The 13,456-nt window shown below is 38.7% G+C and overlaps 1 protein-coding gene across 23 annotated transcripts in view; it reads left to right on the top strand.

Moving 5' to 3' along the window:
* Positions 1–13,456, top strand: part of HYDIN (HYDIN axonemal central pair apparatus protein) — a 433,865-nt gene that overhangs the window by 57,173 nt on the left and 363,236 nt on the right. For 14 of the 23 annotated variants that reach the window (XM_045046329.1, XM_045046327.1, XM_045046336.1 and 11 more), the window contains exons 3-4: positions 4,084–4,125; positions 4,357–4,422. The exons of 4 other annotated variants lie outside the window; for them this stretch is intronic. The gene's annotated coding sequence lies outside the window, so the exon portion shown is untranslated. Of the gene's footprint in view, positions 1–1,336; positions 1,559–4,083; positions 4,126–4,356; positions 4,423–13,456 lie in introns of those variants that run through there. 5 more of the 23 variants (XM_045046334.1, XM_045046328.1, XM_023246143.2 and 2 more) reach the window with 5 other exon arrangements.

Raw genomic sequence — 13,456 nt, forward strand, 5'->3', positions numbered from 1 at the left:
AGGTGCCTCTCTGACAAATGGATGACCCCATAATTAGTGATCAATAAATATTTATTGAGTGAATGAATGAATGAATGAATGAATGTCAAGAGTTAGTTAAAGTCTTTGGGAGCTGTTCCAAGGCAGGATTTGAATGAGGCCACGATCTAAAGTCTGGCAAGAACCGCACCATTTAAAAAAATTTTTTAAGTTTATTTATTTATTTTTGAGAGAGAGAGGCAGAGAGAGTGAGCAGGGGAGGGACAGAGAGAGAGGAAGAGAGAATCCCAAGCAGGCACTGCAGTGTCAGCACAGAGCCTGATATGGGGCTCGAACTCATGAACCATGGAGATCATGATCAGAGCCAAAACCAGGAGTCCCACACTTAACCAATTGAACCATGCAGGCGTCCCCCACATTATTATTTAAAAAGATTTTAGGGGCGCCTGGGTGGCTCAGTCGGTTGAGCATCCGACTTCGGCTCAGGTCATGATCTCACAGTGTGTGAGTTCGAGCCCCACATTGGGCTCTGTGCTGACAGTGCAGAGCCTGGAGCCTGCTTCGGATTCTGTGTCTTCCTCTCTCTCTGCCCCTCCCCTGCTCATGCTGTGTCTCTCTCTCTCTGTGTCAAAAATAAATGAACAGTAAAAAAAATCTATTAAAAAATAAATAAAAATAAAAAGATTTTATCTGTAAGTAATCTCTACACCCAATGCAGGGCTGGAACACACAACCCCAAGATCAAGAGTTGGCATGCTCTATGGACTGAGCCAGCCAGGGCCCCGAGAACCGTACTATTTTTATCTGTGGTCTCTGAGAAGGAAGATGGGGTTAATGCATATAGAAGTTATTCTTTTGGACTGTCTTGGGTTCTGGTTCTGCCTCCTTTGAAAATCTACAGTTATGGACCATCCTGCTGAGTAAATGGACATAAACTTTTGCATGTAACGTAGGGGAGTTCATGGACATTTTACCTGAAGAGGTAAAATTGACCCCAAGTTAAAAATTTCTGTGGAGGGGCGCCTGGGTGGCTCGTCAGTTGAGCCTCCGACTTCGGCTCAGGTCATGATCTTGCGGTTTGTGAGTTCGAGCCCCGTGTCAGGCTCTGTGCTGACAGCCCGGAGCCTGGAGCCGGCTTTGGATTCTATGTCTCCTTCTGTCTCTTCCCATCCCCCACTTGTGCTCTGTCTCTCTTTGTCTCTCAAAAATAAATAAATAAATGTAAAAAAAAATTAAAAAAAATTTTCTGTGAAAATGAGAACTCTCACAGTAACACAGAGAGACAAATGTTTTAATGAGTTACTGCATGAATTACATTTAAAGAGCTAGGACAAGTGCCTGCCGAAGGATGCCTTTAGGGAGAGGTGTCCGAAGAATTCCTGAAAATGAAATTCTTTCCTACCAAGTAGTGCGCCCTGGCAGTTGCTATGGACGCTTGCCTGCTCCAATCATGTTTCGGCTTGCTAGGCCGTGCAGCGCTCTGTCGTTGCTGTGGCAACGGATGGCAACAACTCGGCCCAGACTGCTGGAGGAGAGCAGGCTGCTTGGAGCTGGTACGGACTCCTTGGCTGCGGCGTCTGTGAGTTGGACGCAGGGTCTTGGAGGAGGAACAGGGCACGGGAAATGACAGGCAGTTGGCGGGGGGGGGGGGGGGGGGTGTTGTTCCAGGGTCCGAAGTCCTTGCAGTGATCATGGGGTCACAGTTCGAAGGACTTGGGGACTGGCTGGGACATCCTCTCCTAGTGTTCCGGCCCTGCATCCCAGGTGTTACTCAAGCTTTCCAGACCCCATTCCTCCCAGCCTTCCCTCGCCCCTTCTTCTCATTCCCATTAGAATAGCCGATCCTCCCACCTGGGTGTTCACTTTGCTTCTATGTAGATGTGAGGCCTTGGGCAAATCATTTTCCATCGTTTCTCTCCCAAATGGGGTGCCACGCTCCCTCTCCCTTCCTTCCCTCCCCCTTTCCTTCTCAGGAAGACTGTGAGGATCAATTCCTGACCAATATGGTCACATATATGGTCACATTTCATAGCCGTGGTCCTGTGAAGTGATTTTAATGATTAACCTGCCTTTACAGTGGAGCAACTTTGTGCTCAGAAAGTGCCCCATGATGAGGGCTAGTTAGTAGCCGGTTGCTATGACTTAATCACCAACTCTGCTGGATACCAGGTGTGTTGTCCTCTGTGTGTGTTCGCCTGTTTACTTTGGATCTGTTTCTTCCTCCCTTCCTCTGTTGGGTCTTGTCCTTTCCATTTGACAATACTTCAAATACTGTGTAATTTATGAAGATGATTCTTCCCCATTCTTCTTTACTCCTTCAAGTAACTGAGGTCCCACCTCCTGTCTAGTACTAAGGTAGGTGTACTGCAGGAAAAAAAAGGAAAAAAAATATTGTTACTACAGGATCTGTGTGCCCTTGATGAGGTTATATGGTGGAGTCACGTTTTACTGTATTAGGTTTAGAAGTCAGCGCTAAAGTCAAAGTTGGATGCAGTCAAAAATATCCCTGGACAAACTCTTAAATCTCCTGGGAGCAACCCAATTCATAAATTCAACCATTGAGGGGAGTCTGGCTGGCTCAGTTGGTGGAGCATGCGACTCTTGATCTCGGGGTTGTGAATTTGAGCCCCATGTTGGGTGTAGAGATTACAGAAATCAAACCATTGAAAAGCTTTCATTTTGAGAATATTTAAAATTCTGATTTATAGACTTTTCCTATTTGTCACCAAAAAGTAGTAGAAGGATAAATTTATGAGTTCCATTATGTCTTTATTCTTCTAAATTTTGCTCTGGCCCTCATTTCATACTTCAGTTTCTTTCTTAACAATGTCGAGGAGTCTGGACCCATTTGAATGGCTACGTGGACATCACTCTTTGATTGTTGGGCTGGTAAATCCTTAGAATCATTCATTCATGCATCCCTTCTGTGGCCTCCCCAGTCTGTATTAGGCAGACACACTGTTCCAGAAGTGATGAAACCAACACGAGCATCTTCAGGACTATCTCACCTTACCCGATAGTCCACTGACTGGAATGGCAAAGACAATTACCCAACTATTTTAAAGGTTATTCTTGTCTTTTAATTTAGCTAAGTATAAACATAGTTGAAATTCCATCATCCCCATTGATGTAAATCTTTTGGGGTCTTATTGTAGAGATTATAGTTATTCTTTGTAGGCATCAACACTTGGTATTTTCACTATTTGGAAAGTTTGTCTTTCTGATGGGAAAATAATGGTGATCACTCTGTTGTAATTTACATTTGTCAGATTACTGGAGAGATTGAGCAGTTTATATCTGTTGACTATTGATAATTGGTCTTCTGTGGATTGCCTGTCTTTATCTTTGCCCAATTTAAATGTCACTGTCCTTTTTGTATTGATTTGTAAGATTACTGTACATATCCTGGATATTGATACCTTTTATGCTATGTTGAGATATAAATTAAATTGATGTTTTCTCCTGGTATATTCTTAGTTATTTTTTAAAGTCAGGTTTATAATATATAAATTATATACTATAAAATTCACTTCTTTTGGGAGTACAGTTCCATGATTTTTGAAAAATACTTTGAAAAATATAGTTGTGTAACCACATTAATCTATAGAATGATTCCATTAGCTCAAAAAGTTCCCTTGTACCTAGTTATAGTCAATCCCCTTGCCCTACCTCCAGCCCCTGGCAACTAATGATCTGATTTCTGTTTCTGCTTTTCCAGAATATCATAATAGTGGAATCATAAGATACATAGCACTTTTTGTCTGGATTGTTTTATTTAATACATCGCTTTTGAGATTTATCCATGTTGTTGCATGTAACAGTAGTTCATTGTTTATTATTGCTGAGGTCTATTCAGTTGAATGGATATACCACCAGGTGATGGACTTTGGGGTTGCTTTCAGTATTTGGTGATTATGAATAAATAAAGCTGCTATAAGCATTCACATACAGCTCTTTGTATCCGCGTGTTTTGTACATATGTTATACTCCCAGATAAATACCTGGGAGTAGGATTGATAGATTCTATGGTAAGTGTATGTTTAATTTTATAAGAAACTGCCAAACTATTTTCCATGTGACTGTACCATTTTGCACTTCTTCCAGGATAGTGTAAGAGTTTTGTTTGCTCTACAGCCTTGCTAGCAGGTAACAATTTTGTTAATTTTAATTATTCTTGTAGATGTGTAGTGGTATCTCATTCTGTTTTTAACAGATTCACATTTCCTTGATGACTAACACTGTTGAACTGCATGTGCTTCTTTGTTACTCTGTTTTGTTTTTGGTGAGGTTTCTGTGCATATCATTTGCCCATGTCCTGCTCGGTTGCCTTCTTATTGAGTTTTGTTTTGAAGTCACTTTTTTCTTTTTAATTTTGAGGAAGTCCAATTTATCACTGTTTTCTTCTATGGATTATCCTACCTAGAACTCTTTGCCTAACCCAAGGTAACACAGATTTTCTTCTATGTTTTCTTCTGCAAGTTTTATAGATTTGGGTTTTACATTTTATTTCATTTCTGTCATTTAAAAAACTGTTTCATTTTTATCATTTTATTGTTTTGTAATTTCATTTTATTTTATTTGTATATGAGCAAACTCAGATTTATTTGGGCGAAGTCACAGCAATACTTATGTGTGAGAATGATTTTTGCAACCACAAAGTAGAGGGGAAGTTATTGTTATTAATTAGTGGCATAGTTTGACAAACTTCAAAATAGTTTTGAGAATGTTTCTCCATGTTAGCAGCAAAAACATTTAGAACATGAAAACTCTCATCAAGTTTGAAAGACACCCTCATAGCTTGTGAGTATTGAAATCAAGTTTTAACCGATACGCTTTAGGATCTGTGTAAAGTAGAGATTTTGACCTTGGATATGTGGACCTTTAAATGTTATATTTATGTTCATTTTGGGGGAGATAGTGTTTATAGCTTTTATCCAGTTCCTAGTGGGACTCAGACCTCAAAGGTAAAAGGTCACTGGTTTAGGATGAGCACATTTCAGAGCGCAGGGGATAGTAGTACATTCGATCATGGTTGCTGTCATCGAAAGTAAAGAAAGAGCCGTTTCCTGCAGGCAGTCTCCTTGTCTCAAATGATTTCTTCCAAGATCTATTTCCTCATTAACACTGCAAAGGCACTTAGCATTTGGCTTCTCTTCATATAAAATGTCTTGCAAGGGGAATGAGGGCTTGAAATAAGGCAAAAAATAATTGTCAGATCATGGCTGGAAGGATTTCAGGTTGGGTAGAGAACGATAATTGAGGAATTGACAAATCACCAGATGCCTCTATTGTGTTTTAATTTGAAAAACTGTGCAGTCTTTTTATTTCTTTGAGGATTTAAAGTGCTTAAGTGCTGATTTTTTAAAAGAGTCATATTTACCCCTTACGGTGGTAGGGAAGAGGAGTGGGCTTTTAAAAAATGTTCTTTGCTTGATTGAAAGGCTTGTCAGAAAGCATATGATCTTGTTAAAGTAGTGGTCTTCATCTTACAATGAATACCAAAGAGTCCACTTGGTTGACTTTAAAGAAAAATTAGTGTTGGGGCGCCTGGGTGGCTCAGTCAATCGAGTGTCCAACTCTTGATTTTGGCTCAGGTCATGGCCTCACAGTCTTGAGATCAAGCCCTGTGTTAGGCTCTGCACTGGGCATGGAGTCTGCTTAAGATCCTCTCTCTCCCTCTGCCCCTCCTTGCTGCTGTGCTTGCATGCTCTCTCTCTGTCAAAGAAAGGACGAAAGAAAGAAAGAAAGTTTAGTGTGAAATGACTAAGAAAGAAATCTCTTGTAATATCTTGGTAGTTCATAAATCTGCATTTTATTTGGCATGTTCTTGCTTTAATAGTCTATCTAAAATGTCCTGAATGTAAGGTTGCTCTAATAACATTATGATCTGACTGTGTCTGTGTCTGTTTTTATTTCTTTAAACTACTATTGTAAGCCCAAGTTAAATAACTTTCCCTAATTCTATGTTCTCTACAACTATGTTGTTGATGCTTGTTTTTATTATAAACAATCCACCCAAGTTTGCAGCAGTGGCTTTGAAAAATCCCTAATTAAAATAAATTTCAAGGTTAAGCTATTTTTATTCATGCCTGAAAACAATTACCAATACTTGTGGCTTTTAAAATAACAGTGTTGTAAGCATATTTCAGAACCAGGAAGGCAGAAATTTGTGTTTATGAAAGCCAAAAAATTACTCTTGCAATACTTTGGAATGTCCCTATAATTAATTATAGGTGATGTCTATTATATGGAACCTCAAAGATTTTAGCGGGAGGTGGAAAAAAAGGGGCCGTATATGTTTCATTTCTGATATAATTCCCTTCACTTTCAGAGGGAATTAAAGTTTAATAAAAAGGAATAACAGAGGGATATAATCTAAGAATAGTAATTAATAACTTTAGCTTTACCAGAATGAGATTCCATAATAAATGGTAGGCTGTCATTTGCTAAATCATGAAATATTGCAGAGAGGGAAAAGGCAACATACTCTTTCACAATATGGCTCGTTATGTTAAAACTGTTAGTGGTAGGGGAGTTTTGTACTTGTTAAGCATTTGTGTTTTTACATCGCTGCTTGTAATTATAATTAAACAGATGGTTCCTGAAAAGAGAGTGTGTTCTTAGCAATTAAAACCATGGCAAGTAGCTTTTCCTCTTCTCCAACATACAATTAAACTGAATGGAATCACACACACTGTGGGTTCTTCAGAGGAAAGGTTCTGTGCAGATTCAAGTAGATTAGTATTCTGTTCCCAAGCCCTGTCATCTTGCCCCTACAACATACTGAGAAATTTGCAGCTGCAGAGGACTTCCAAACATGGGTTTTAAGAAGTAGTTACCCCTTCTCTGCTTTCTCCCCAAATCCTATTCTTGCCATGGGAATACTGATCGATTACATTTTTAAATGGGATTTTTGGAACAGTCTCTAACAATCATTGGATGTATTGTATCTTACATGGCTTTCTAAATTCTGGTTTCTCAGCTAGCCTATGAAATTCCTCGAGGGCAAAGGAAAATTAGACTTTTATTTTTCCTTCTTAAGACAACTAACATTGGCAATGTTTGCTTGTGAAAATCTTTCATTTCAGAGTTTTCATCGAAAGTATAGAATTTACTTTGGGTTCTAGGAAAACCAATTCTGTTTCATTTACAATTCCTGTTGCAGCAAATAAACATTAGGAGATTTTTTCAACAAGGATTCAGCACCCCATGAAATATTTCACCACCTGAAATACAGCTTTGTGGCCAGTGGTCCCTCCCTTGAACCAGACCGCAGCAGTGTTAATGGGTCTCCCCCAGAGCAGGGCAGTGTGAGCCTGTGGTGCTCTGTTCACAGATGAAACCTTGGAACAAGTGTTTTGTTTGCATGAGCAAAAATAGGCCCAAATATACTTTCAATGATTTTAGGTACAGGCTTTTGTGCCCACAAGTAAGCAGTTATTTGCTGGGGTAATTAACCATCTGCACCTTATTAGAAGGGTGCAGCTGGCTAATTATGCCCAGTGCCATAGGGCAGGTTACACTTCTCATCTGCATACGAAGTGAATTTGCAGCAAAGGACGCTGACCTTTACAAATGAGTCCCTAAATTTAACCAGTTCAGTTTGAGGTCACCACTCATAGATCTTTGTTTTGTTTTGTTTTGTTTTGTTCTGTTCAGAAGTGAAATTTATATATGGGTAATGACATTTCTGTTTGTAAAGTAATTAATACAGAACCGTAGGACAGACATATTATTATGATCAGGGACAATGAGATCCCTGCTGAGTTCACATTGTTTTGGTTCCTCATGTTGGAAAAGTGGTACATTAGTATGGATGTGCACGTATTCATGAACTTGTATGAATGACAACTGGAAGTACCATGGAGACTTCAAATGGGGGTAAATTTGTGTATTAGCCATTTCAGAATCATTTTCAGCAGTGGTTGGACATTATTCTTGTATCCATCCTATAGTTGTACGTTATTGGATGGATCAGTTTAAGGAAAGGGCAGACTACTGGAGAGCAGAATGTTATAATTCAGTGCAGGTTAAATCAAAATTCATCGACAGTGCTAATTGACTAAGTTTAAGGAGGTTGGCTAGGTTGAACTTCCCATATCTATTTGTCTAAAATTGTCCTTAATTTACCCTTACTCTTGAAAGATATTTTTGCTGGTTATAGAATTAAAAGATGGCAGTTTTTTCTTTAAACACATTTGAATTCATCATTCTACCATCTTCTGGCTTCCACTGTATTGAGAAATTAGCTCTCATGAAATCATGGCTCTGTTGAAAATAATCTTTTTTATTGGCTCTTTTAATAATTTTTCGCTTAATTTTTGGTTTTCCTCACCCTCTCTGAGTCTAGGTATGGATTTTTTTTTCTCCATCTGTGTAACTTGGGATTTGATGGGTTCTTTGAACCTATAGATTGGTCTTTTCCAACGTTTCAGTAGAGTTCTCAGCTATTGGTTTTCAGTTATTGCCTCTAACTCCTCTCTCTTCTTTCACTCATGACTCCACTGACATCACATCTCTGTCCTTCATGTCCCTTGACCTCATTTGTGTATTTTCTATTTCTTTGTCACTCCATGTACTGACCTGCATAATTCTTCTGATCTATTTTCTAGTTCACTCATATATTCTTCAGCTATTTAAAATATGCTTATTATCTATCTAAAAATTTCTAAATTTAATTAGTGTCTTTCTTTGCTAGATGTTCTGTTGGACTCTTTTTCGAATCCACTGTATAACTCCCCCCTACAACATTTTGTTTTTAAAAATATTCAAACCTAAGAAAAACTTGAAGTAATCATACCTAAGTACTCTTTACTCAGAGTCATCAGTTATTGTTACCATTCTGCCACATTTGCCTTTGTTCTTTCTCTCTCTTTATCTTTTGAATAATTTGAAAGCAAATATATGACTTCTAGTGGGAGATATGACACTGCTCTTTTTTATAGTTAGCAGGTATTTCCTAAGATTTAAAACATCCTTTTACATAACCATAATGCTGTTATCACAGTCTATAAACTTAAAACTGATATAGTATTTTCTGATATATACTCCGTGTTCATATCTCCCTAGTTTTTCAATCTTTACAGTGGTTTTTAAAAATGAAGTCCAGTGACTTCACAACAAGCGTCCTTCCTTCTGAATACCCAATGCCCATCTAGCCCATTGTGCCACATATTAACTAAAATACAAATAAATAAAAATAAAAATAAAAATAAAAATGAAGTCCAGGACCCAATCAAGGATCATATGCTACATTGCATTGTTAAGCTTTTTAGTCTCCTTTAGTGTAGATCAGTTTCCTTGACATTTGAGGGGGAGGGGACTTGTTGGGTTTTTGGTTTTCAGGACATTGACATTTTTGGAGTCCATTTGTCTTATAGAATTGTTGTAATTTTATTATTTTTTTAATTTTAAAATCTGTTTATTTATTTATTGAGAGAAAGCATGAGTTGGGGAGGGGCAGAGAGAGAGAGGGAGAGAGAGAATTCCAAGCACGTTCTGAGCTGTCAGCGCAGAACTGATGTGGGGCTTGAACTCACAAACCATGAGATCATGACCTGAGCTGAAATCAAGAGTCAGACTTAACCCACTGAGCCACCCAGGCACCCCAGAATTGTTGTAATTAAAAAAAAATGATTCATGTGCCCTGAAGATATCTTTGGATTTATCTGTTAGTAGTTCAAACAGTAAAAACACAGTTGTTTTATGGTCTGTATCTAATAAGTCCCCTATATGAAGCCTTTGATGGTCTTTCTGATATCTTTAGCTTCTGCTAATTGTGTTCATGGTGTCTAGTTTTCTTGTGTGTTTGCTTATTTCTATTCCTCATTGTCCTAAAATATTATTTGTAGGGATATTTAGTTTATGAGGTCTGGCATTGATGGTGCTTTCCTTGACAGGAGAATGATATTTGCTTCTGCCCTGCACCTTAGAATCTGTTAATCTGGGACTTCCCTAGACCTAACTCATGATTTTAAGTTCTCTGGACAGTTTAGTAGTATGGACACGGGCTGCAATTTTGAATCACAAGTGACCCCAACTTTGGGGATATTTTTTCCTTTATTTTTCTTTTCTTTCTTTGCTTAGCACCTTGACAAGTTTTACTATGGCTTTTTGGGGATGGTGTTGGAGTGGCCAGTTTTAATTTTGGGTCCCAGTGTAAAGTGAAAAAAGAGTTCTCATTATATTTCCCATCTTGAGCAGACTCTAATCGTTGACTTCTGTTTCACTGCCCAGCAAGGCCACCAAACAAAGCCCCAGGTTTTCAAGGTTAGTGAGTGCCCTGGAGCAAAAGTGGTTATGGAGGTTAGTGCTTTGCTTACTTCTCTTGTGTTTGATTGCATTTAGATTTTGGTCTGGTAATTGCTTACTATATTGATAGCCTTTTAATACTTTTAAGAAGATTACAGTTTTTTTTCACCTGAAGTTTTTAGTAGTGTTCACTTGAATGGTTGGTTCAACCAACTGTTACCTGCCATTATTGGAAATGGAAGTCCTCCTTATTATTTTTTTTTTTTAAATTTTTTTTCAACGTTTATTTATTTTTGGGACAGAGAGAGACAGAGCATGAACAGGGGAGGGGCAGAGAGAGAGGGAGACACAGAATCAGAAACAGGCTCCAGGCTCTGAGCCATCAGCCCAGAGCCTGACGCGGGGCTCGAACTCACGGACTGCGAGATCATGACCTGGCTGAAGTCGGACGCTTAACCGACTGCGCCACCCAGGCGCCCCGAAGTCCTCCTTATTTTAGGAGAAAAAATTATTTTTGTTCTTATTAGAAATGTAGGCTGGATACAGGCATTTTTCATACTATTGTAATAGAAATCGATCTGGCCAAGCTCTGTGGCACCAACACACTAAGAATTTCCTAGTCAATATTTACCAGTGTGATAACTGAGAGAAGAAAAATGGCCCTGTTTTATGCCAGACGGCTCAAGTACAGTTTTATAGTATGTAACTAATCTCTGTCATTGGTTTTCATTACTGAATTCTGTTACGACAGTCATCCAGTATGAATTAAAAGAATTACTTTTGACATTTTAATAAAAAGTAGACATATAGCATTTAACAAGTAGCTGCTAGTGAGGATGTATGAGACAGTGATCCCTGTTGAAAGCACTCAGTTTGAGCAGGGTCAAGCAGCTTGCTGTTCACTTGCTTCTGGGAATTACCACATTCCCAATGACTGGTGGAGATTGATGAAAGCACCAGTGCCTTTCTTCATTGATGTTAGTTGGAGCCACAGAAGGGTCAATGAGTAAATCTGGGTTTGCTCTAATATGTATGGCTGGCTTCATGAAAGGGATTCTAAATATTTTCTGTGAAAGGAAGTCTGATTCCCAGGCATTATTTTTGTCAGAGGATTTGATTAACAAATAAGATCACTTAAAAAAATTTTTTTTGATGTTTATTTATTTTTTAGAGAGAAGGTTGGGGGAAAGGCAGAGAGAGGGAGACACAGAATCTGAAGCAGGCTCCAGGATCTGAGCTTTCAGCACAGAGCCTGACATGGGGCTCAAACTCACGAGCCCTGAGATCATGACCTGAGCTGAAGTTGGACACTTAACTGACTGAGCCATCCAGGTGCCCCAGATCACTTTTAAATAATGTTGGCAAATAACTTCACTTTGTTAGTGCTTAGAAGAAATGCATGTAAAATGTACCAATTTTCCGTAAAGAATTTTGTCTATAACCCTCTATAGGGTTGTATACTTCTTTAAAGTATGAAAATGAACTATATCTAATTATCTTCTGGACTCAGATGACCCAGAATTTTTGGATCCATGTGAACTTCTGCAGAGACTGTGCCATGTGCTAGCTATGTTCAGATATGAACTAATTTGTGTATGGAATTACCTGTCCTGGGTTACTTAATCCAAATATCTAATGACTTTTCATGATTTCCAGATTTTTAGGCATCCTGGACGGTACATTTAATGGTACAAATGACTTAGTCTATGTGTTATATGTAAGTGCAAAATGTATAAGCTTTTTCTCTCCTATTCTAATAGAAATAAGACATTTTCAGTTTGCTTCATAAATAGCAACTTGCTCCATTACATATTAGTTATTTGCAAATCTTGGTAATAAATCCCAGGAATAAATTTTAAGTAAATGTATGATTCCTAGGTTTCAAGTAGTAGAAACTTAGTTCAAACTTCAATACAGCTTAATTACAATAAGGAATTTATTAGTCCATTCAGTTAGGACACCGTGATGGCTGATAGGATCAAAAGATGAACCACTTGTACCAGGGCCACAAAGTTTAGCATTGCTTTCAATAGCAATACAATGAACTCACATTCATCATTCTTTCCTCCTGTCATCTATCCATCTTGCTCACGTTTCTGCTTTTATCTCCTTGGCTTTTTCTGCAAGAAATCCTTTTCCCTGGAACGCCTGGGCAACTCAGTTGGTTACGCGTCTGACTCCTGATTTCACCTCAGGTCACGAACTCATGGTTGTGAGATTGAGTCCTTTGGTCATGCTTCAAGCTGAGCTTGAAGCCAGCTTAGGATTCTCTCTCCCTCTCTCTGCCCCTCCCCTGCTCACTCTTTCTTTCACTCTCTCAAAATAAATAAATACATATTAGGAAAAAAAAAAAAAAGCCTTTTGCATGTGGTGGGGAAGATGGCTGCCAATAGCTTTAAATTCATTTTCAGCCCAGGAAATCCAAGGGAAAAATATTCTCTTTGTCAAGGTCCAGCTGTCATTCAAGGGGAGGATTCATGCTCACACACAAGACCAGCCAGAACATAGGATAATTGGATACTCTGATTGGCTGGGTCTCTATGTTTTCTGGATAGGGCATTGGGTTCTTATAGGAAGAAGGAGAATGGGAGAATGGGTGGGTGGGTGTGTGTGTGGGAATTATACTAGACAGCCCAAAGAAATCCTTTATAAAAGTAGATTGTTAAAAGGAGTTAAGGGGCGCCTGGGTGGCTCAGTCGGTTGAGCGTCTGACTTCGGCTCAGGTCACGATCTCACGGTCCGTGAGTTCGAGCCCCGTGTCGGGCTCTGGGCTGATGGCTCAGAGCCTGGAGCCTGCTTCCGATTCTGTGTCTCCCTCTCTCTCTGACCCTCCCCCATTCATGCTCTGTCTTTGTCTCAAAAATAAATAAACGTTAAAAAAAAAATTAAAAGGAGTTAAAAGCTTTGGAGAGTATTCCTAATTGAGCATGCATTCTTGAATCCAAGTAAGATACGTAGATTTGAGAAAATTATTTACTAATCCCATTATAGGCATATGAGAAGATATTTTCTCATGTTAGAAAATTTCATAATTAGAATAATTGAGTAATTAGAATAATTAGAATAATTAGAATAATTGATAGAATAATACAGCACACTGGAGGAAAGGACACTTGAATTAGGGATTGTTGTGTTAGGAAAAGAAATTTACACACCCACTATTTTCCTTTGCTTATAATTCTTCCACAAAGGAGTTGCAAAGAAATGATAGACTGCAGCTTTTTTT

Source organism: Felis catus, chromosome E2, assembly GCF_018350175.1.
Source record: "Felis catus isolate Fca126 chromosome E2, F.catus_Fca126_mat1.0, whole genome shotgun sequence".
NCBI lineage: Eukaryota > Metazoa > Chordata > Mammalia > Carnivora > Felidae > Felis > Felis catus.